General features: G+C 39.6%; 56 non-coding genes across 56 annotated transcripts; all 56 read right to left on the minus strand.

Annotated features, from left to right (window-relative positions):
• Positions 1-324: 324 nt before the first annotated feature.
• Positions 325-397, minus strand: TRNAR-UCG (transfer RNA arginine (anticodon UCG)). The gene has a single exon. It is a non-coding gene; the product is annotated as a tRNA-Arg (tRNA).
• A 413-nt stretch (positions 398-810) lies between these two features.
• On the minus strand, positions 811-883 carry TRNAR-UCG (transfer RNA arginine (anticodon UCG)). Its single transcript has one exon. It is a non-coding gene; the product is annotated as a tRNA-Arg (tRNA).
• Positions 884-968: 85 nt separating this feature from the next.
• Positions 969-1,041, minus strand: TRNAR-UCG (transfer RNA arginine (anticodon UCG)). Its single transcript has one exon. It is a non-coding gene; the product is annotated as a tRNA-Arg (tRNA).
• Positions 1,042-1,289: 248 nt separating this feature from the next.
• On the minus strand, positions 1,290-1,362 carry TRNAR-ACG (transfer RNA arginine (anticodon ACG)). Its single transcript has one exon. It is a non-coding gene; the product is annotated as a tRNA-Arg (tRNA).
• Positions 1,363-1,453: 91 nt separating this feature from the next.
• Positions 1,454-1,526, minus strand: TRNAR-UCG (transfer RNA arginine (anticodon UCG)). The gene has a single exon. It is a non-coding gene; the product is annotated as a tRNA-Arg (tRNA).
• A 250-nt stretch (positions 1,527-1,776) lies between these two features.
• TRNAR-ACG (transfer RNA arginine (anticodon ACG)) lies at positions 1,777-1,849 on the minus strand. The gene has a single exon. It is a non-coding gene; the product is annotated as a tRNA-Arg (tRNA).
• A 243-nt stretch (positions 1,850-2,092) lies between these two features.
• On the minus strand, positions 2,093-2,165 carry TRNAR-ACG (transfer RNA arginine (anticodon ACG)). The gene has a single exon. It is a non-coding gene; the product is annotated as a tRNA-Arg (tRNA).
• An 85-nt stretch (positions 2,166-2,250) lies between these two features.
• On the minus strand, positions 2,251-2,323 carry TRNAR-UCG (transfer RNA arginine (anticodon UCG)). The gene has a single exon. It is a non-coding gene; the product is annotated as a tRNA-Arg (tRNA).
• A 248-nt stretch (positions 2,324-2,571) lies between these two features.
• On the minus strand, positions 2,572-2,644 carry TRNAR-ACG (transfer RNA arginine (anticodon ACG)). The gene has a single exon. It is a non-coding gene; the product is annotated as a tRNA-Arg (tRNA).
• A 250-nt stretch (positions 2,645-2,894) lies between these two features.
• TRNAR-ACG (transfer RNA arginine (anticodon ACG)) lies at positions 2,895-2,967 on the minus strand. Its single transcript has one exon. It is a non-coding gene; the product is annotated as a tRNA-Arg (tRNA).
• A 572-nt stretch (positions 2,968-3,539) lies between these two features.
• Positions 3,540-3,612, minus strand: TRNAR-ACG (transfer RNA arginine (anticodon ACG)). The gene has a single exon. It is a non-coding gene; the product is annotated as a tRNA-Arg (tRNA).
• A 414-nt stretch (positions 3,613-4,026) lies between these two features.
• TRNAR-ACG (transfer RNA arginine (anticodon ACG)) lies at positions 4,027-4,099 on the minus strand. The gene has a single exon. It is a non-coding gene; the product is annotated as a tRNA-Arg (tRNA).
• Positions 4,100-4,671: 572 nt separating this feature from the next.
• Positions 4,672-4,744, minus strand: TRNAR-ACG (transfer RNA arginine (anticodon ACG)). The gene has a single exon. It is a non-coding gene; the product is annotated as a tRNA-Arg (tRNA).
• A 407-nt stretch (positions 4,745-5,151) lies between these two features.
• On the minus strand, positions 5,152-5,224 carry TRNAR-ACG (transfer RNA arginine (anticodon ACG)). The gene has a single exon. It is a non-coding gene; the product is annotated as a tRNA-Arg (tRNA).
• Positions 5,225-5,309: 85 nt separating this feature from the next.
• On the minus strand, positions 5,310-5,382 carry TRNAR-UCG (transfer RNA arginine (anticodon UCG)). The gene has a single exon. It is a non-coding gene; the product is annotated as a tRNA-Arg (tRNA).
• Positions 5,383-5,630: 248 nt separating this feature from the next.
• Positions 5,631-5,703, minus strand: TRNAR-ACG (transfer RNA arginine (anticodon ACG)). Its single transcript has one exon. It is a non-coding gene; the product is annotated as a tRNA-Arg (tRNA).
• Positions 5,704-5,953: 250 nt separating this feature from the next.
• On the minus strand, positions 5,954-6,026 carry TRNAR-UCG (transfer RNA arginine (anticodon UCG)). The gene has a single exon. It is a non-coding gene; the product is annotated as a tRNA-Arg (tRNA).
• An 85-nt stretch (positions 6,027-6,111) lies between these two features.
• Positions 6,112-6,184, minus strand: TRNAR-UCG (transfer RNA arginine (anticodon UCG)). The gene has a single exon. It is a non-coding gene; the product is annotated as a tRNA-Arg (tRNA).
• A 251-nt stretch (positions 6,185-6,435) lies between these two features.
• On the minus strand, positions 6,436-6,508 carry TRNAR-ACG (transfer RNA arginine (anticodon ACG)). Its single transcript has one exon. It is a non-coding gene; the product is annotated as a tRNA-Arg (tRNA).
• Positions 6,509-6,757: 249 nt separating this feature from the next.
• TRNAR-ACG (transfer RNA arginine (anticodon ACG)) lies at positions 6,758-6,830 on the minus strand. Its single transcript has one exon. It is a non-coding gene; the product is annotated as a tRNA-Arg (tRNA).
• Positions 6,831-7,237: 407 nt separating this feature from the next.
• On the minus strand, positions 7,238-7,310 carry TRNAR-ACG (transfer RNA arginine (anticodon ACG)). Its single transcript has one exon. It is a non-coding gene; the product is annotated as a tRNA-Arg (tRNA).
• Positions 7,311-7,395: 85 nt separating this feature from the next.
• TRNAR-UCG (transfer RNA arginine (anticodon UCG)) lies at positions 7,396-7,468 on the minus strand. The gene has a single exon. It is a non-coding gene; the product is annotated as a tRNA-Arg (tRNA).
• A 248-nt stretch (positions 7,469-7,716) lies between these two features.
• TRNAR-ACG (transfer RNA arginine (anticodon ACG)) lies at positions 7,717-7,789 on the minus strand. Its single transcript has one exon. It is a non-coding gene; the product is annotated as a tRNA-Arg (tRNA).
• A 250-nt stretch (positions 7,790-8,039) lies between these two features.
• Positions 8,040-8,112, minus strand: TRNAR-UCG (transfer RNA arginine (anticodon UCG)). Its single transcript has one exon. It is a non-coding gene; the product is annotated as a tRNA-Arg (tRNA).
• Positions 8,113-8,197: 85 nt separating this feature from the next.
• On the minus strand, positions 8,198-8,270 carry TRNAR-UCG (transfer RNA arginine (anticodon UCG)). Its single transcript has one exon. It is a non-coding gene; the product is annotated as a tRNA-Arg (tRNA).
• Positions 8,271-8,355: 85 nt separating this feature from the next.
• On the minus strand, positions 8,356-8,428 carry TRNAR-UCG (transfer RNA arginine (anticodon UCG)). Its single transcript has one exon. It is a non-coding gene; the product is annotated as a tRNA-Arg (tRNA).
• A 248-nt stretch (positions 8,429-8,676) lies between these two features.
• On the minus strand, positions 8,677-8,749 carry TRNAR-ACG (transfer RNA arginine (anticodon ACG)). The gene has a single exon. It is a non-coding gene; the product is annotated as a tRNA-Arg (tRNA).
• A 250-nt stretch (positions 8,750-8,999) lies between these two features.
• On the minus strand, positions 9,000-9,072 carry TRNAR-ACG (transfer RNA arginine (anticodon ACG)). Its single transcript has one exon. It is a non-coding gene; the product is annotated as a tRNA-Arg (tRNA).
• Positions 9,073-9,322: 250 nt separating this feature from the next.
• TRNAR-ACG (transfer RNA arginine (anticodon ACG)) lies at positions 9,323-9,395 on the minus strand. The gene has a single exon. It is a non-coding gene; the product is annotated as a tRNA-Arg (tRNA).
• A 409-nt stretch (positions 9,396-9,804) lies between these two features.
• TRNAR-ACG (transfer RNA arginine (anticodon ACG)) lies at positions 9,805-9,877 on the minus strand. Its single transcript has one exon. It is a non-coding gene; the product is annotated as a tRNA-Arg (tRNA).
• A 91-nt stretch (positions 9,878-9,968) lies between these two features.
• Positions 9,969-10,041, minus strand: TRNAR-ACG (transfer RNA arginine (anticodon ACG)). Its single transcript has one exon. It is a non-coding gene; the product is annotated as a tRNA-Arg (tRNA).
• A 91-nt stretch (positions 10,042-10,132) lies between these two features.
• TRNAR-UCG (transfer RNA arginine (anticodon UCG)) lies at positions 10,133-10,205 on the minus strand. The gene has a single exon. It is a non-coding gene; the product is annotated as a tRNA-Arg (tRNA).
• Positions 10,206-10,291: 86 nt separating this feature from the next.
• On the minus strand, positions 10,292-10,364 carry TRNAR-ACG (transfer RNA arginine (anticodon ACG)). Its single transcript has one exon. It is a non-coding gene; the product is annotated as a tRNA-Arg (tRNA).
• A 250-nt stretch (positions 10,365-10,614) lies between these two features.
• Positions 10,615-10,687, minus strand: TRNAR-ACG (transfer RNA arginine (anticodon ACG)). Its single transcript has one exon. It is a non-coding gene; the product is annotated as a tRNA-Arg (tRNA).
• A 409-nt stretch (positions 10,688-11,096) lies between these two features.
• Positions 11,097-11,169, minus strand: TRNAR-ACG (transfer RNA arginine (anticodon ACG)). Its single transcript has one exon. It is a non-coding gene; the product is annotated as a tRNA-Arg (tRNA).
• A 91-nt stretch (positions 11,170-11,260) lies between these two features.
• TRNAR-ACG (transfer RNA arginine (anticodon ACG)) lies at positions 11,261-11,333 on the minus strand. Its single transcript has one exon. It is a non-coding gene; the product is annotated as a tRNA-Arg (tRNA).
• A 231-nt stretch (positions 11,334-11,564) lies between these two features.
• On the minus strand, positions 11,565-11,637 carry TRNAR-ACG (transfer RNA arginine (anticodon ACG)). The gene has a single exon. It is a non-coding gene; the product is annotated as a tRNA-Arg (tRNA).
• An 85-nt stretch (positions 11,638-11,722) lies between these two features.
• Positions 11,723-11,795, minus strand: TRNAR-UCG (transfer RNA arginine (anticodon UCG)). Its single transcript has one exon. It is a non-coding gene; the product is annotated as a tRNA-Arg (tRNA).
• Positions 11,796-11,880: 85 nt separating this feature from the next.
• On the minus strand, positions 11,881-11,953 carry TRNAR-UCG (transfer RNA arginine (anticodon UCG)). Its single transcript has one exon. It is a non-coding gene; the product is annotated as a tRNA-Arg (tRNA).
• Positions 11,954-12,201: 248 nt separating this feature from the next.
• TRNAR-ACG (transfer RNA arginine (anticodon ACG)) lies at positions 12,202-12,274 on the minus strand. Its single transcript has one exon. It is a non-coding gene; the product is annotated as a tRNA-Arg (tRNA).
• Positions 12,275-12,524: 250 nt separating this feature from the next.
• On the minus strand, positions 12,525-12,597 carry TRNAR-ACG (transfer RNA arginine (anticodon ACG)). Its single transcript has one exon. It is a non-coding gene; the product is annotated as a tRNA-Arg (tRNA).
• Positions 12,598-12,847: 250 nt separating this feature from the next.
• On the minus strand, positions 12,848-12,920 carry TRNAR-ACG (transfer RNA arginine (anticodon ACG)). The gene has a single exon. It is a non-coding gene; the product is annotated as a tRNA-Arg (tRNA).
• Positions 12,921-13,491: 571 nt separating this feature from the next.
• TRNAR-ACG (transfer RNA arginine (anticodon ACG)) lies at positions 13,492-13,564 on the minus strand. The gene has a single exon. It is a non-coding gene; the product is annotated as a tRNA-Arg (tRNA).
• Positions 13,565-13,983: 419 nt separating this feature from the next.
• TRNAR-UCG (transfer RNA arginine (anticodon UCG)) lies at positions 13,984-14,056 on the minus strand. Its single transcript has one exon. It is a non-coding gene; the product is annotated as a tRNA-Arg (tRNA).
• A 244-nt stretch (positions 14,057-14,300) lies between these two features.
• TRNAR-ACG (transfer RNA arginine (anticodon ACG)) lies at positions 14,301-14,373 on the minus strand. Its single transcript has one exon. It is a non-coding gene; the product is annotated as a tRNA-Arg (tRNA).
• Positions 14,374-14,464: 91 nt separating this feature from the next.
• On the minus strand, positions 14,465-14,537 carry TRNAR-UCG (transfer RNA arginine (anticodon UCG)). The gene has a single exon. It is a non-coding gene; the product is annotated as a tRNA-Arg (tRNA).
• Positions 14,538-14,786: 249 nt separating this feature from the next.
• Positions 14,787-14,859, minus strand: TRNAR-ACG (transfer RNA arginine (anticodon ACG)). The gene has a single exon. It is a non-coding gene; the product is annotated as a tRNA-Arg (tRNA).
• A 572-nt stretch (positions 14,860-15,431) lies between these two features.
• Positions 15,432-15,504, minus strand: TRNAR-ACG (transfer RNA arginine (anticodon ACG)). Its single transcript has one exon. It is a non-coding gene; the product is annotated as a tRNA-Arg (tRNA).
• Positions 15,505-15,595: 91 nt separating this feature from the next.
• Positions 15,596-15,668, minus strand: TRNAR-ACG (transfer RNA arginine (anticodon ACG)). Its single transcript has one exon. It is a non-coding gene; the product is annotated as a tRNA-Arg (tRNA).
• Positions 15,669-16,087: 419 nt separating this feature from the next.
• Positions 16,088-16,160, minus strand: TRNAR-UCG (transfer RNA arginine (anticodon UCG)). Its single transcript has one exon. It is a non-coding gene; the product is annotated as a tRNA-Arg (tRNA).
• Positions 16,161-16,567: 407 nt separating this feature from the next.
• Positions 16,568-16,640, minus strand: TRNAR-UCG (transfer RNA arginine (anticodon UCG)). The gene has a single exon. It is a non-coding gene; the product is annotated as a tRNA-Arg (tRNA).
• Positions 16,641-16,731: 91 nt separating this feature from the next.
• TRNAR-ACG (transfer RNA arginine (anticodon ACG)) lies at positions 16,732-16,804 on the minus strand. Its single transcript has one exon. It is a non-coding gene; the product is annotated as a tRNA-Arg (tRNA).
• Positions 16,805-16,895: 91 nt separating this feature from the next.
• Positions 16,896-16,968, minus strand: TRNAR-ACG (transfer RNA arginine (anticodon ACG)). The gene has a single exon. It is a non-coding gene; the product is annotated as a tRNA-Arg (tRNA).
• A 419-nt stretch (positions 16,969-17,387) lies between these two features.
• On the minus strand, positions 17,388-17,460 carry TRNAR-UCG (transfer RNA arginine (anticodon UCG)). The gene has a single exon. It is a non-coding gene; the product is annotated as a tRNA-Arg (tRNA).
• Positions 17,461-17,867: 407 nt separating this feature from the next.
• Positions 17,868-17,940, minus strand: TRNAR-UCG (transfer RNA arginine (anticodon UCG)). Its single transcript has one exon. It is a non-coding gene; the product is annotated as a tRNA-Arg (tRNA).
• Positions 17,941-18,031: 91 nt separating this feature from the next.
• TRNAR-ACG (transfer RNA arginine (anticodon ACG)) lies at positions 18,032-18,104 on the minus strand. Its single transcript has one exon. It is a non-coding gene; the product is annotated as a tRNA-Arg (tRNA).
• Positions 18,105-18,167: the final 63 nt, after the last annotated feature.

An 18,167-nucleotide genomic window follows, 5' to 3' on the forward strand; every position in this document is an offset into this window, starting at 1 on the left:
CTTGCCAGGACTCAAACCTGGAATCTTCTGCTCCGTAGGCAGACGCGTTATCCATTGCGCTTCAAGCCCGTTAGAAGTTGATCAAAATGCTTTTGAAGCATTGCAATATTATAAATTTTCCTTCCGTTACACTCTAATAATCATCTTTAAATGTTAAATCCGAGCTTGACGGGACTCGATCCTCGAGTCTTCTGCTCCGTAGGCAGACGCGTTATCGATTGCGCCACAAGCCCGTTAGAGGTTGATCAAAATGCTATTGAAGCATTGCAATATTATAAATTTTCCTTCCAATATACTCTAATAATCATCTTTTAATGTTAAATCCGAGCTTGCCAGGACTCGAACGTGGAATCTTCTGCTTCGAAGGCAGACGCGTTATCCATTACGCTACAAGCCCTTGCTACGTACTATAAAAAACTTTTCCAAACAATGTATTTATGCGTTTTAAGGACGCATAAAAGATCTTTTACTAAAATAAACACCGAGCTTGCCAGTACTCAAACCTGGAATCTTCTGCTCCGTAGGCAGACGCGTTATCCATTGCGCCTCAAGCCCGTTGGAGGTTGATCAAAATGCTATTGAAGCATTGCAATATTATAAATTTTCCTTCCGTTATACTCTAATAATCATCTTTGAATGTTAAAACCGAGCTTGCCAGGACTCGAACCTGGAATCTTCTGCTCCGTTGGCAGACGCGTCATCCATTGCGCTACAAGCCCGTTAGTTGTTTATCTAGATGCTATTGAAGCATTGCAATATTATAAATTTTCCTTCCGTTATACTCTAATAATCATCTTTAAATGTTAAATCCGAGCTTGCCAGGACTCGAACGTGGAATCTTCTGCTTCGAAGGCAGACGCGTTATCCATTACGCTACAAGCCCTTGCTTCGTGCTACAAAAAGCTTTTCCAAACATTGTATTTATGCATTTTTAGGACGCATAAAAGATCTTTTACTAAAATAAAAAACGAGCTTGCCAGGACTCGAACCTGGAATCTTCTGCTTCGAAGGCAGACGCGTTATCCATTACGCTAGAAGCCCTTGCTTCGTAATATAAAAACTTTCCAAACATTGTATTTATGCATTTTTTTATGACACATAAAAGATCTTTTACTGAATAAAGACCGAGCTTGTCAGGACTCGAACCTTGCATCTTCTGCTCCGCAGGCAGACGCGTTATCCATTGCGCCTCAAGCCCGTTAGAAGTTGATCAAAATGCTAGTGAAGCATTCCAATATTTTAAATTTTCCTTCCGTTACACTGTAATGATCATCTTTAAATGTTAAATCCGAGCTTGCCATGACTCGAACCTGGAGTCTTCTGCTCCGTAGGCAGACGCGTTATCCATTGCGCCACAAGCCCGTTAGAGGTTGATCAAAATGCTATTGAAGCATTGCAATATTATAAATTTTCCTTCCAATATACTCTAATAATCATCTTTAAATGTTAAATCCGAGCTTGCCAGGACTCGAACGTGGAATCTTCTGCTTCGAAGGCAGACGCGTTACCCATTACGCTACAAGCCCTTGCTTCGTACTATAAAAAAACTTTTCCAAACATTGTATTTATGCGTTTTAAGGACGCATCAAAGATCTTTTACTAAATTAAACATCGAGCTTGCCAGGACTCGAGTCTTGAATCTTCTGCTCCGTAGGCAGACGCGTTATCCATTGCGCCACAAGCCCGTTAGTTGTTTATCTAGGTGCTATTGGAGCATTGCAATATTATAAATTTTCCTTCCAATATACTCTAACAATCATCTTTAAATGTTAAATCCGAGCTTGCCAGGACTCAAACCTGGAATCTTCTGCTCCGTAGGCAGACGCGTTATCCATTACGCTACAAGCCCTTGCTTCGTGCTACAAAAAACTTTTCCAAACATTGTATTTATGCATTTTTAGGACGCATAAAAGATCTTTTACTAAAATAAACAACGAGCTTGCCAGTACTCGAACCTGGAATCTACTGCTTCTAAGGCAGACGCGATATCCATTACGCTAGAAGCCCTTGCTTCGTACTATAAAAAACTTTTCCAAACATTGTATTTATGCGTTTTAAGGACGCATAAAAGATCTTTTACTAAAATAAACACCGAGCTTGCCAGGACTCAAACCTGGAATCTTCTGCTCCGTAGGCAGACGCGTTATCCATTACGCTACAAGCCCTTGCTTCGTGCTACAAAAAACGTTTCCAAACATTGTATTTATGCATTTTTAGGACGCATAAAAGATCTTTTACTAAAATAAAATACGAGCTTGCCAGGACTCGAACCTGGAATCTTCTGCTTCGAAGGCAGACGCGTTATCCATTCCGCTAGAAGCCCTTGGTTCTTACTATAAAAACTTTCCAAACATTGTATTTATGCATTTTTTTATGACACATAAAAGATCTTTTACTGAATAAAGACCGAGCTTGCCAGGACTCGAACCTTGAATCTTCTGCTCCGTAGGGAGACGCGTTATCCATTGCGCCTCAAGCCCGTTAGAAGTTGATCAAAATGCTATTGAAGCATTCCAATATTTTAAATTTTCCTTCCGTTACACTGTAATAATCATCTTTAAATGTTAAATCCGAGCTTGCCATGACTCGAACCTGGAGTCTTCTGCTCCGTAAGCAGACGCGTTATCCATTGCGCCACAAGCCCGTTAGAGGTTGATCAAAATGCTATTGAAGCATTGCAATATTATAAATTTTCCTTCCAATATACTCTAATAATCATCTTTAAATGTTAAATCCGAGCTTGCCAGGACTCGAACGTGGAATCTTCTAATTCGAAGGCAGACGCGTTATCCATTACGCTACAAGCCCTTGCTTCGTACTATAAAAAAACTTTTCCAAACATTGTATTTATGCGTTTTAAGGACGCATAAAAGATCTTTTACTAAATTAAACATCGAGCTTGCCAGGACTCGAACCTGGAATCTTCTGCTCCGTAGGCAGACGCGTTATCCATTGCGCCACAAGCCCGTTAGAGGTTGATCAAAATGCTATTGGAGCATTGCAATATTATAAATTTTCCTTCCGTTACACTCTAATAATCATCTTTGAATGTTAAAACCTAGCTTACCAGGACTCGAACCTGGAATCTTCTGCTCCGTAGGCAGACGCGTTATCCATTGCGCCACAAGCCCGTTAGCTGTTTATCTAGATGCTATTGAAGCATTGCAATATTATAAATTTTCCTTCCAATATACTCTAATAATCATCTTTAAATGTTAAATCCGAGCTTGTCAGGACTCGAACGTGGAATCTTCAGCTTCGAAGGCACACGCGTTATCTATTACGCTACAAGCCCTTGCTTCGTACTATAAAAAACTTTTCCAAACATTGTATTTATGCGTTTTGAGGACGCATAAAAGATCTTTTACTAAAATAAACAACGAGCTTGCCAGGACTCGAACCTGGAATCTACTGTTTCTAAAGCAGACGCGATATCCATTACGCTAGAAGCCCTTGCTTCGTACAATAAAAAACTTTCGAAACATTGTATTTATGCATTTTTTTATGACGCATAAAAGATCTTTTACTGAAATAAAGTCCGAGCTTGCCAGGACTCGAACCTTGAATCGTCTGCTCCGTAGGCAGACGCGTTATCCATTGCGCCACAAGCCCGTTAGAGGTTGATCAAAATGCTATTGAAGCATTGCAATATTATAAATTTTCCTTCCGTTACACTCTAATAATCATCTTTGAATGTTAAAACCGAGCTTACCAGCACTCGAACCTGGAATCTTCTGCTCCGTAGGCAGACGCGTTATCCATTGCGCCACAAGCCCGTTAGTTGCTTATCTAGATGCTATTGAAGCATTGCAATATTATAAATTTTCCTTCCAATATACTCTAATAATCATCTTTAAATGTTAAATCCGAGCTTGCCAGGACTCGAACGTGGAATCTTCTAATTCGAAGGCAGACGCGTTATCCATTACGCTACAAGCCCTTGCTTCGTACTATAAAAAAACTTTTCCAAACATTGTATTTATGCGTTTTAAGGACGCATAAAAGATCCTTTACTAAATTAAACACCGAGCTTGCCAGGACTCGAACCTTGAATCTTCTGCTCCGTAGGCAGACGCGTTATCCATTGCGCCACAAGCCCGTTAGAGATTGATCAAAATGCTACTGAAGCATTGCAATATTATAAATTTTCCTTCCAATATACTCTAATAATCATCTTTAAATATTAAATCCGAGCTTGTCAGGACTCGAACGTGGAATCTTCTGCTTCGAAGGCAGACGCGTTATCCATTATGCTACAAGCCCTTGCTTCGTACTATGAAAAACTTTTCCAAACATTGTATTTATGCGTTTTGAGGACGCATAAAAGATCTTTTACTAAAATAAACAACGAGCTTGCCAGGACTCGAACCTGGAATCTACTGCTTCTAAGGCAGACGCGATATCCATTACGCTAGAAGCCCTTGCTTCGTACAATAAAAAACTTTCGAAACATTGTATTTATGCATTTTTTTATGACGCATAAAAGATCTTTTACTGAAATAAAGACCGAGCTTGCCAGGACTCGAACCTTGAATCGTCTGCTCCGTAGGCAGACGCGTTATCCATTGCGCCACATGCCCGTTAGAGGTTGATCAAAATGCTATTGAAGCATTGCAATATTATAAATTTTCCTTCCGTTACAGTCTAATAATCATCTTTGAATGTTAAAACCGAGCTTACCAGGACTCGAACCTGGAATCTTCTGCTCCGTAGGTAGACGCGTTATCCATTGCGCCACAAGCCCGTTAGTTGTTTATCTAGATGCTATTGAAGCATTGCAATATTATAAATTTTCCTTCCAATATACTCTAATAAACATCTTTAAATGTTAAATCCGAGCTTGTCAGGACTCGAACGTGGAATCTTCTGCTTCGAAGGCAGACGCGTTATCCATTACGCTACAAGCCCTTGCTTCGTACTATAAAAAACTTTTCCAAACATTGTATTTATGCGTTTTTAGGACGCATAAAAGATCTTTTACTAAAATAAACAACGAGCTTGCCAGTACTCGAACCTGGAATCTACTACTTCCAAGGCAGACGCGATATCCATTACGCTAGAAGCCCTTGCTTCGTACTATAAAAAACTTTTCCAAACATTGTATTTATGCGTTTTAAGGACGCATAAAAGATCTTTTACTAAAATAAACACCGAGCTTGCCAGGACTCAAACCTGGAATCTTCTGCTCCGTAGGCAGACGCGTTATCCATTACGCTACAAGCCCTTGCTTCGTGCTACAAAAAACGTTTCCAAACATTGTATTTATGCATTTTTAGGACGCATAAAAGATCTTTTACTAAAATAAAATACGAGCTTGCCAGGACTCGAACCTGGAATCTTCTGCTTCGAAGGCAGACGCGTTATCCATTACGCTAGAAGCCCTTGGTTCTTACTATAAAAACTTTCCAAACATTGTATTTATGCATTTTTTTATGACACATAAAAGATCTTTTACTGAATAAAGACCGAGCTTGCCAGGACTCGAACCTTGAATCTTCTGCTCCGTAGGGAGACGCGTTATCCATTGCGCCTCAAGCCCGTTAGAAGTTGATCAAAATGCTATTGAAGCATTCCAATATTTTAAATTTTCCTTCCGTTACACTGTAATAATCATCTTTAAATGTTAAATCCGAGCTTGCCATGACTCGAACCTGGAGTCTTCTGCTCCGTAAGCAGACGCGTTATCCATTGCGCCACAAGCCCGTTAGAGGTTGATCAAAATGCTATTGAAGCATTGCAATATTATAAATTTTCCTTCCAATATACTCTAATAATCATCTTTAAATGTTAAATCCGAGCTTGCCAGGACTCGAACGTGGAATCTTCTAATTCGAAGGCAGACGCGTTATCCATTACGCTACAAGCCCTTGCTTCGTACTATAAAAAAACTTTTCCAAACATTGTATTTATGCGTTTTAAGGACGCATAAAAGATCTTTTACTAAATTAAACATCGAGCTTGCCAGGACTCGAACCTGGAATCTTCTGCTTCGAAGGCAGACGCGTTATCCATTACGCTACAAGCCCTAGCTTCGTACTATAAAAAACTTTTCCAAACGTTGTATTTATGCGTTTTTAGGACGCATAAATTATCTTTTACTAAAATAAACAACGAGCTTGCCAGGACTCGAACCTGGAATCTTCTGCTTCGAAGGCAGACGCGTTATCCATTACGCTAGAAGCCCTTGCTTCGTACTATAAAAAACTTTCCAAACACTGTATTTATGCATTTTTTTTATGACGCATAAAAGATCTTTTACTGAAATAAAGACCGAGCTTGCCAGGACTCGAACCTTGAATCTTCTGCTCCGTAGGCAGACGCGTTATCCATTGCGCCTCAAGCCCGTTAGATGTTGATCAAAATGCTATTGAAGCATTCCAATATTTTAAATTTTCCTTCCGTTACACTGTAATAATCATCTTTAAATGTTAAATCCGAGCTTGCCATGACTCGAACCTGGAGTCTTCTGCTCCGTAAGCAGACGCGTTATCCATTGCGCCACAAGCCCGTTAGAGGTTGATCAAAATGCTATTGAAGCATTGCAATATTATAAATTTTCCTTCCAATATACTCTAATAATCATCTTTAAATGTTAAATCCGAGCTTGCCAGGACTCGAACGTGGAATCTTCTAATTCGAAGGCAGACGCGTCATCCATTACGCTACAAGCCCTTGCTTCGTACTATAAAAAACTTTTCCAAACATTGTATTTATGCGTTTTGAGGACGCATAAAAGATCTTTTACTAAATTAAACATCGAGCTTGCCAGGACTCGAACCTTGAATCTTCTGCTCCGTAGGCAGACGCGTTATCCATTGCGCCACAAGCCCGTTAGAGGTTGATCAAAATGCTACTGAAGCATTGCAATATTATAAATTTTCCTTCCAATATACTCTAATAATCATCTTTAAATGTTAAATCCGAGCTTGTCAGGACTCGAACGTGGAATCTTCTGCTTCGAAGGCAGACGCGTTATCCATTATGCTACAAGCCCTTGCTTCGTACTATGAAAAACTTTTCCAAACATTGTATTTATGCGTTTTTAGGACGCATAAAAGATCTTTTACTAAAATAAACAACGAGCTTGCCAGTACTCGAACCTGGAATCTACTGCTTCCAAGGCAGACGCGATATCCATTACGCTAGAAGCCCTTGCTTCGTACTATAAAAAACTTTTCCAAACATTGTATTTATGCGTTTTAAGGACGCATAAAAGATCTTTTACTAAAATAAACACCGAGCTTGCCAGGACTCAAACCTGGAATCTTCTGCTCCGTAGGCAGACGCGTTATCCATTACGCTACAAGCCCTTGCTTCGTGCTACAAAAAACGTTTCCAAACATTGTATTTATGCATTTTTAGGACGCATAAAAGATCTTTTACTAAAATAAAATACGAGCTTGCCAGGACTCGAACCTGGAATCTTCTGCTTCGAAGGCAGACGCGTTATCCATTACGCTAGAAGCCCTTGGTTCTTACTATAAAAACTTTCCAAACATTGTATTTATGCATTTTTTTATGACACATAAAAGATCTTTTACTGAATAAAGACCGAGCTTGCCAGGACTCGAACCTTGAATCTTCTGCTCCGTAGGGAGACGCGTTATCCATTGCGCCTCAAGCCCGTTAGAAGTTGATCAAAATGCTATTGAAGCATTCCAATATTTTAAATTTTCCTTCCGTTACACTGTAATAATCATCTTTAAATGTTAAATCCGAGCTTGCCATGACTCGAACCTGGAGTCTTCTGCTCCGTAAGCAGACGCGTTATCCATTGCGCCACAAGCCCGTTAGAGGTTGATCAAAATGCTATTGAAGCATTGCAATATTATAAATTTTCCTTCCAATATACTCTAATAATCATCTTTAAATGTTAAATCCGAGCTTGCCAGGACTCGAACGTGGAATCTTCTAATTCGAAGGCAGACGCGTTATCCATTACGCTACAAGCCCTTGCTTCGTACTATAAAAAAACTTTTCCAAACATTGTATTTATGCGTTTTAAGGACGCATAAAAGATCTTTTACTAAATTAAACATCGAGCTTGCCAGGACTCGAACCTGGAATCTTCTGCTTCGAAGGCAGACGCGTTATCCATTACGCTACAAGCCCTAGCTTCGTACTATAAAAAACTTTTCCAAACGTTGTATTTATGCGTTTTTAGGACGCATAAATTATCTTTTACTAAAATAAACAACGAGCTTGCCAGGACTCGAACCTGGAATCTTCTGCTTCGAAGGCAGACGCGTTATCCATTACGCTACAAGCCCTTGCTACGTACTATAAAAAACTTTTCCAAACATTGTATTTATGCATTTTTAGGACGCATAAAAGATCTTTTACTAAAATAAATTACGAGCTTGCCAGGACTCGAACCTGGAATCTTCTGCTTCGAAGGCAGACGCGTTATCCATTACGCTAGAAGCCCTTGGTTCTTACTATAAAAACTTTCCAAACATTGTATTTATGCATTTTTTTATGACACATAAAAGATCTTTTACTGAATAAAAACCGAGCTTGCCAGGACTCGAACCTTGAATCTTCTGCTCCGTAGGCAGACGCGTTATCCATTGCGCCTCAAGCCCGTTAGAAGTTGATCAAAATGCTATTGAAGCATTCCAATATTTTAAATTTTCCTTCCGTTACACTGTAATAATCATCTTTAAATGTTAAATCCGAGCTTGCCATGACTCGAACCTGGAGTCTTCTGCTCCGTAAGCAGACGCGTTATCCATTGCGCCACAAGCCCGTTAGAGGTTGATCAAAATGCTATTGAAGCATTGCAATATTATAAATTTTCCTTCCAATATACTCTAATAATCATCTTTAAATGTTAAATCCGAGCTTGCCAGGACTCGAACGTGGAATCTTCTAATTCGAAGGCAGACGCGTTATCCATTACGCTACAAGCCCTTGCTTCGTACTATAAAAAAACTTTTCCAAACATTGTATTTATGCGTTTTAAGGACGCATAAAAGATCTTTTACTAAATTAAACATCGAGCTTGCCAGGACTCGAACCTTGAATCTTCTGCTCCGTAGGCAGACGCGTTATCCATTGCGCCACAAGCCCGTTAGAGGTTGATCAAAATGCTACTGAAGCATTGCAATATTATAAATTTTCCTTCCAATATACTCTAATAATCATCTTTAAATGTTAAATCCGAGCTTGCCAGGACTCGAACGTGGAATCTTCTAATTCGAAGGCAGACGCGTTATCCATTACGCTACAAGCCCTTGCTTCGTACTACAAAAAAACTTTTCCAAACATTGTATTTATGCGTTTTAAGGACGCATAAAAGATCTTTTACTAAATTAAACATCGAGCTTGCCAGGACTCGAACCTTGAATCTTCTGCTCCGTAGGCAGACGCGTTATCCATTGCGCCACAAGCCCGTTAGAGGTCGATCAAAATGCTACTGAAGCATTGCAATATTATAAATTTTCCTTCCAATATACTCTAATAATCATCTTTAAATGTTAAATCCGAGCTTGTCAGGACTCGAACGTGGAATCTTCTGCTTCGAAGGCAGACGCGTTATCCATTATGCTACAAGCCCTTGCTTCGTACTATGAAAAACTTTTCCAAACATTGTATTTATGCGTTTTGAGGACGCATAAAAGATCTTTTACTAAAATAAACAACGAGCTTGCCAGGACTCGAACCTGGAATCTACTGCTTCTAAGGCAGACGCGATATCCATTACGCTAGAAGCCCTTGCTTCGTACAATAAAAAACTTTCGAAACAATGTATTTATGCATTTTTTTTATGACGCATAAAAGATCTTTTACTGAAATAAGGACCGAGCTTGCCAGGACTCGAACCTTGAATCGTCTGCTCCGTAGGCAGACGCGTTATCCATTGCGCCACAAGCCCGTTAGAGGTTGATCAAAATGCTATTGAAGCATTGCAATATTATAAATTTTCCTTCCGTTACACTCTAATAATCATCTTTGAATGTTAAAACCGAGCTTACCAGGACTCGAACCTGGAATCTTCTGCTCCGTAGGCAGACGCGTTATCCATTGCGCCACAAGCCCGTTAGTTGTTTATCTAGATGCTATTGAAGCATTGCAATATTATAGATTTTCCTTCCAATATACTCTAACAATCATCTTTAAATGTTAAATCCGAGCTTGCCAGGACTCGAACGTGGAATCTTCTGCTTCGAAGGCAGACGCGTTATCCATTACGCTACAAGCCCTTGCTTCGTACTATAAAAAAACTTTTCCAAACATTGTATTTATGCGTTTTAAGGACGCATAAAAGATCTTTTACTAAATTAAACATCGAGCTTGCCAGGACTCGAACCTTGAATCTTCTGCTCCGTAGGCAGACGCGTTATCCATTGCGCCACAAGCCCGTTAGAGGTTGATCAAAATGCTACTGAAGCATTGCAATATTATAAATTTTCCTTCCAATATACTCTAATAATCATCTTTAAATGTTAAATCCGAGCTTGCCAGGACTCGAACGTGGAATCTTCTAATTCGAAGGCAGACGCGTTATCCATTACGCTACAAGCCCTTGCTTCGTACTACAAAAAAACTTTTCCAAACATTGTATTTATGCGTTTTAAGGACGCATAAAAGATCTTTTACTAAATTAAACATCGAGCTTGCCAGGACTCGAACCTTGAATCTTCTGCTCCGTAGGCAGACGCGTTATCCATTGCGCCACAAGCCCGTTAGAGGTCGATCAAAATGCTACTGAAGCATTGCAATATTATAAATTTTCCTTCCAATATACTCTAATAATCATCTTTAAATGTTAAATCCGAGCTTGTCAGGACTCGAACGTGGAATCTTCTGCTTCGAAGGCAGACGCGTTATCCATTATGCTACAAGCCCTTGCTTCGTACTATGAAAAACTTTTCCAAACATTGTATTTATGCGTTTTGAGGACGCATAAAAGATCTTTTACTAAAATAAACAACGAGCTTGCCAGGACTCGAACCTGGAATCTACTGCTTCTAAGGCAGACGCGATATCCATTACGCTAGAAGCCCTTGCTTCGTACAATAAAAAACTTTCGAAACATTGTATTTATGCATTTTTTTTATGACGCATAAAAGATCTTTTACTGAAATAAAGACCGAGCTTGCCAGGACTCGAACCTTGAATCGTCTGCTCCGTAGGCAGACGCGTTATCCATTGCGCCACAAGCCCGTTAGAGGTTGATCAAAATGCTATTGAAGCATTGCAATATTATAAATTTTCCTTCCGTTACACTCTAATAATCATCTTTGAATGTTAAAACCGAGCTTACCAGGACTCGAACCTGGAATCTTCTGCTCCGTAGGCAGACGCGTTATCCATTGCGCCACAAGCCCGTTAGTTGTTTATCTAGATGCTATTGAAGCATTGCAATATTATAGATTTTCCTTCCAATATACTCTAACAATCATCTTTAAATGTTAAATCCGAGCTTGCCAGGACTCGAACGTGGAATCTTCTGCTTCGAAGGCAGACGCGTTATCCATTACGTACTATAAAAAACTTTTCCAAACATTGTATTTATGCGTTTTAAGGACGCATAAAAGATCTTTTACTAAAATAAACACCGAGCTTGCCAGGACTCAAACCTGGAATCTTCTGCTCCGTAGGCAGACGCGTTATCCATTACGCTACAAGCCCTTGCTTCGTGCTACAAAAAACTTTTCCAAACATTGTATTTATGCATTTTTAGGACGCATAAAAGATCTTTTACTAAAATAAAATACGAGCTTGCCAGGACTCGAACCTGGAATCTTCTGCTTCGAAGGCAGACGCGTTATCCATTACGCTAGAAGCCCTTGCTTCGTGCTACAAAAAACTTTTCCAAACATTGTATTTATGCATTTTTAGGACGCATAAAAGATCTTTTACTAAAATAAAATACGAGCTTGCCAGGACTCGAACCTGGAATCTTCTGCTTCGAAGGCAGACGCGTTATCCATTACGCTAGAAGCCCTTGGTTCTTACTATAAAAACTTTCCAAACATTGTATTTATGCATTTTTTTATGACACATAAAAGATCTTTTACTGAATAAAGACCGAGCTTGCCAGGACTCGAACCTTGAATCTTCTGCTCCGTAGGCAGACGCGTTATCCATTGCGCCTCAAGCCCGTTAGAAGTTGATCAAAATGCTATTGAAGCATTCCAATATTTTAAATTTTCCTTCCGTTACACTGTAATAATCATCTTTAAATGTTAAATCCGAGCTTGCCATGACTCGAACCTGGAGTCTTCTGCTCCGTAAGCAGACGCGTTATCCATTGCGCCACAAGCCCGTTAGAGGTTGATCAAAATGCTATTGAAGCATTGCAATATTATAAATTTTCCTTCCAATATACTCTAATAATCATCTTTAAATGTTAAATCCGAGCTTGCCAGGACTCGAACGTGGAATCTTCTAATTCGAAGGCAGACGCGTTATCCATTACGCTACAAGCCCTTGCTTCGTACTATAAAAAAACTTTTCCAAACATTGTATTTATGCGTTTTAAGGACGCATAAAAGATCTTTTACTAAATTAAACATCGAGCTTGCCAGGACTCGAACCTTGAATCTTCTGCTCCGTAGGCAGACGCGTTATCCATTGCGCCACAAGCCCGTTAGAGGTTGATCAAAATGCTACTGAAGCATTGCAATATTATAAATTTTCCTTCCAATATACTCTAATAATCATCTTTAAATGTTAAATCCGAGCTTGCCAGGACTCGAACGTGGAATCTTCTAACTCGAAGGCAGACGCGTTATCCATTACGCTACAAGCCCTTGCTTCGTACTATAAAAAAACTTTTCCAAACATTGTCTTTATGCGTTTTAAGGACGCATAAAAGATCTTTTACTAAATTAAACATCGAGCTTGCCAGGACTCGAACCTTGAATCTTCTGCTCCGTAGGCAGACGCGTTATCCATTGCGCCACAAGCCCGTTAGAGGTCGATCAAAATGCTACTGAAGCATTGCAATATTATAAATTTTCCTTCCAATATACTCTAATAATCATCTTTAAATGTTAAATCCGAGCTTGTCAGGACTCGAACGTGGAATCTTCTGCTTCGAAGGCAGACGCGTTATCCATTATGCTACAAGCCCTTGCTTCGTACTATGAAAAACTTTTCCAAACATTGTATTTATGCGTTTTGAGGACGCATAAAAGATCTTTTACTAAAATAAACAACGAGCTTGCCAGGACTCGAACCTGGAATCTACTGCTTCTAAGGCAGACGCGATATCCATTACGCTAGAAGCCCTTGCTTCGTACAATAAAAAACTTTCGAAACATTGTATTTATGCATTTTTTATGACGCATAAAAGATCTTTTACTGAAATAAAGACCGAGCTTGCCAGGACTCGAACCTTGAATCGTCTGCTCCGTAGGCAGACGCGTTATCCATTGCGCCTCAAGCCCGTTAGAGGTTGATCAAAATGCTATTGAAGCATTGCAATATTATAAATTTTCCTTCCGTTAAACTCTAATAATCATCTTTAAATGTTAAATCCGAGCTTGCCGGGACTCGAACCTGGAGTCTTCTGCTCCGTAGGCAGACGCGTTATCCATTGCGCCACAAGCCCGTTAGAGGTTGATCAAAATGCTATTGAAGCATTGCAATATTATAAATTTTCCTTCCAATATACTCTAATAATCATCTTTAAATGTTAAATCCGAGCTTTCCAGGACTCGAACGTGGAATTTTCTGCTTCGAAGGCAGACGCGTTATCCATTACGCTACAAGCCCGTTAGTTGTTTATCTAGATGCTATTGAAGCATTACAATATTATAAATTTTCCTTCCGCTATACTCTAATAATCATCTTTGAATGTTAAAACCGAGCTTGCCAGGACTCGGACCTGGAATCTTCTGCTCCGTTGGCAGACGCGTTATCCATTGCGCCACAAGCCCGTAAGTGATTTATCTAGATGCTATTGAAGCATTACAATATTATAAATTTTCCTTCCGCTATACTCTAATAATCATCTTTAAATGTTAAATCCGAGCTTGCCAGGACTCGAACCTGGAATCTTCTGCTTCGAAGGCAGACGCGTTATCCATTATGCTACAAGCCCTTGCTTCGTACTATAAAAAACTTTTCCAAACGTTGTATTTATGCGTTTTGAGGACGCATAAAAGATCTTTTACTAAAATAAACAACGAGCTTGCCAGGACTCGAACCTGGAATCTACTGCTTCTAAGGCAGACGTGATATCCATTACGCTAGAAGCCCTTGATTCGTACAATAAAAAACTTTAGAAACATTGTATTTATGCATTTTTTTATGACGCATAAAAGATCTTTTACTGAAATAAAGACCGAGCTTGCCAGGACTCGAACCTTGAATCGTCTGCTCCGTAGGCAGACGCGTTATCCATTGCGCCACAAGCCCGTTAGTTGTTTATCTAGGTGCTATTGAAGCATTGCAATATTATAGATTTTCCTTCCAATATACTCTAACAATCATCTTTAAATGTTAAATCCGAGCTTGCCAGGACTCGAACGTGGAATCTTCTGCTTCGAAGGCAGACGCGTTATCCATTACGCTACAAGCCCTTGCTACGTACTATAAAAAACTTTTCCAAACATTGTATTTATGCGTTTTAAGGACGCATAAATGATCTTTTACTAAAATAAACACCGAGCTTGCCAGGACTCAAACCTGGAATCTTCTGCTCCGTAGGCAGACGCGTTATCCATTAAGCATCAAGCCCGTTAGAGGTTGATCAAAATGCTATTGAAGCATTGCAATATTATAAATTTTCCTTCCGTTACACTCTAATAATCATCTTTGAATGTTAAAACCGAGCTTACCAGGACTCGAACCTGGAATCTTCTGCTCCGTAGGCAGACGCGTTATCCATTGCGCCACAAGCCCGTTAGTTGTTTATCTAGATGCTATTGAAGCATTGCAATATTATAAATTTTCCTTCCAATATACTCTAATAATCATCTTTAAATGTTAAATCCGAGCTTGTCAGGACTCGAACGTGGAATCTTCTGCTTCGAAGGCAGACGCGTTATCCATTACGCTACAAGCCCTTGCTTCGTACTATAAAAAACTTTTCCAAACATTGTATTTATGCGTTTTTAGGACGCATAAAAGATCTTTTACTAAAATAAACAACGAGCTTGCCAGGACTCGAACCTGGAATCTACTGCTTCTAAGGCAGACGCGATATCCATCACGCTAGAAGCCCTTGCTTCGTACAATAAAAAACTTTCGAAACATTGTATTTATGCATTTTTTTATGACGCATAAAAGATCTTTTACTGAAATAAAGACCGAGCTTGCAAGGACTCGAACCTTGAATCGTCTGCTCCGTAGGCAGACGCGTTATCCATTGCGCCTCAAGCCCGTTAGAAGTTGATCAAAATGCTATTGAAGCATTGCAATATTATAAATTTTCCTTCCGTTACACTCTAATAATATTCTTTAAATGTTAAATCCGAGCTTGCCAGGACTCGAACCTGGAGTCTTCTGCTTCGTAGGCAGACGCGTTATCCATTGCGCCTCAAGCCCGTTAGAGGTTGATCAAAATGCTATTGAAGCATTGCAATATTATAAATTTTCCTTCCGTTAAACTCTAATAATCATCTTTAAATGTTAAATCCGAGCTTGCCGGGTCTCGAACCTGGAGTCTTCTGCTCCGTAGGCAGACGCGTTATCCATTGCGCCACAAGCCCGTTAGAGGTTGATCAAAATGCTATTGAAGCATTGCAATATTATAAATTTTCCTTCCAATATACTCTAATAATCATCTTTAAATGTTAAATCCGAGCTTTCCAGGACTCGAACGTGGAATTTTCTGCTTCGAAGGCAGACGCGTTATCCATTACGCTACAAGCCCGTTAGTTGTTTATCTAGATGCTATTGAAGCATTACAATATTATAAATTTTCCTTCCGCTATACTCTAATAATCATCTTTGAATGTTAAAACCGAGCTTGCCAGGACTCGGACCTGGAATCTTCTGCTCCGTTGGCAGACGCGTTATCCATTGCGCCACAAGCCCGTAAGTGATTTATCTAGATGCTATTGAAGCATTACAATATTATAAATTTTCCTTCCGCTATACTCTAATAATCATCTTTAAATGTTAAATCCGAGCTTGCCAGGACTCGAACCTGGAATCTTCTGCTTCGAAGGCAGACGCGTTATCCATTACGCTACAAGCCCTTGCTAAGTACTACAAAAAACTTTTCCAAACATTGTATTTATGCGTTTTAAGGACGCATAAAAGATCTTTTACTAAAATAAACACCGAGCTTGACAGGACTCAAACCTGGAATCTTCTGCTCCGTAGGCTGACGCGCTATCCATTGCGCCTCAAGCCCGTTAGAGGTTGATCAAAATGCTATGGAAGCATTGCAATATTACAAATTTTCCTTCCGTTATACTGTAATAATCATCTTTAAATGTTAAATCCGAGCTTGCCAGGACTCGAGCCTGGAGTCTTCTACTTCGAAAGTAGACGCTTTATCCATTACGCTACAAGCCCTTGCTTCGTACTACAAAAAACTTTTCCAAACATTGTATTTATGCATTTTTAGGACGCATAAAAGATCTTTTACTAAAATAAATAACGAGCTTGCCAGGACTCGAACCTGGAATCTTCTGCTTCGAAGGCAGACGCGTTATCCATTGCGCCACAAGTCCGTTAGATGTTTATCTAGATGCTATTGAAGCATTGCAATATTATAAATTTTCCTTCCGTTACACTCTAATAATATTCTTTAAATGTTAAATCCGAGCTTGCCAGGACTCGAACCTGGAGTCTTCTGCTTCGTAGGCAGACGCGTTATCCATTGCGCCTCAAGCCCGTTAGAGGTTGATCAAAATGCTATTGAAGCATTGCAATATTATAAATTTTCCTTCCGTTAAACTCTAATAATCATCTTTAAATGTTAAATCCGAGCTTGCCGGGTCTCGAACCTGGAGTCTTCTGCTCCGTAGGCAGACGCGTTATCCATTGCGCCACAAGCCCGTTAGAGGTTGATCAAAATGCTATTGAAGCATTGCAATATTATAAATTTTCCTTCCAATATACTCTAATAATCATCTTTAAATGTTAAATCCGAGCTTTCCAGGACTCGAACGTGGAATTTTCTGCTTCGAAGGCAGACGCGTTATCCATTACGCTACAAGCCCGTTAGTTGTTTATCTAGATGCTATTGAAGCATTACAATATTATAAATTTTCCTTCCGCTATACTCTAATAATCATCTTTGAATGTTAAAACCGAGCTTGCCAGGACTCGGACCTGGAATCTTCTGCTCCGTTGGCAGACGCGTTATCCATTGCGCCACAAGCCCGTAAGTGATTTATCTAGATGCTATTGAAGCATTACAATATTATAAATTTTCCTTCCGCTATACTCTAATAATCATCTTTAAATGTTAAATCCGAGCTTGCCAGGACTCGAACCTGGAATCTTCTGCTTCGAAGGCAGACGCGTTATCCATTACGCTACAAGCCCTTGCTAAGTACTACAAAAAACTTTTCCAAACATTGTATTTATGCGTTTTAAGGACGCATAAAAGATATTTTACTAAAATAAACACCGAGCTTGACAGGACTCAAACCTGGAATCTTCTGCTCCGTAGGCTGACGCGTTATCCATTGCGCCTCAAGCCCGTTAGAGGTTGATCAAAATGCTATGGAAGCATTGCAATATTACAAATTTTCCTTCCGTTATACTGTAATAATCATCTTTAAATGTTAAATCCGAGCTTGCCAGGACTCGAGCCTGGAGTCTTCTACTTCGAAAGTAGACGCTTTATCCATTACGCTACAAGCCCTTGCTTCGTACTACAAAAAACTTTTCCAAACATTGTATTTATGCATTTTTAGGACGCATAAAAGATCTTTTACTAAAATAAACAACGAGCTTGCCAGGACTCGAACCTGGAATCTTCTGCTTCGAAGGCAGACGCGTTATCCATTGCGCCACAAGTCCGTTAGATGTTTATCTAGATGCTATTGAAGCATTGCAATATTATAAATTTTCCTTCCGTTACACTCTAATAATATTCTTTAAATGTTAAATCCGAGCTTGCCAGGACTCGAACCTGGAGTCTTCTGCTTCGTAGGCAGACGCGTTATCCATTGCGCCTCAAGCCCGTTAGAGGTTGATCAAAATGCTATTGAAGCATTGCAATATTATAAATTTTCCTTCCGTTAAAC

This window comes from Phalangium opilio, unplaced genomic scaffold (genome assembly GCF_054372755.1).
Source record: "Phalangium opilio isolate 3A_F unplaced genomic scaffold, DU_Popi_V2 ptg000043l_1, whole genome shotgun sequence".
NCBI lineage: Eukaryota > Metazoa > Arthropoda > Arachnida > Opiliones > Phalangiidae > Phalangium > Phalangium opilio.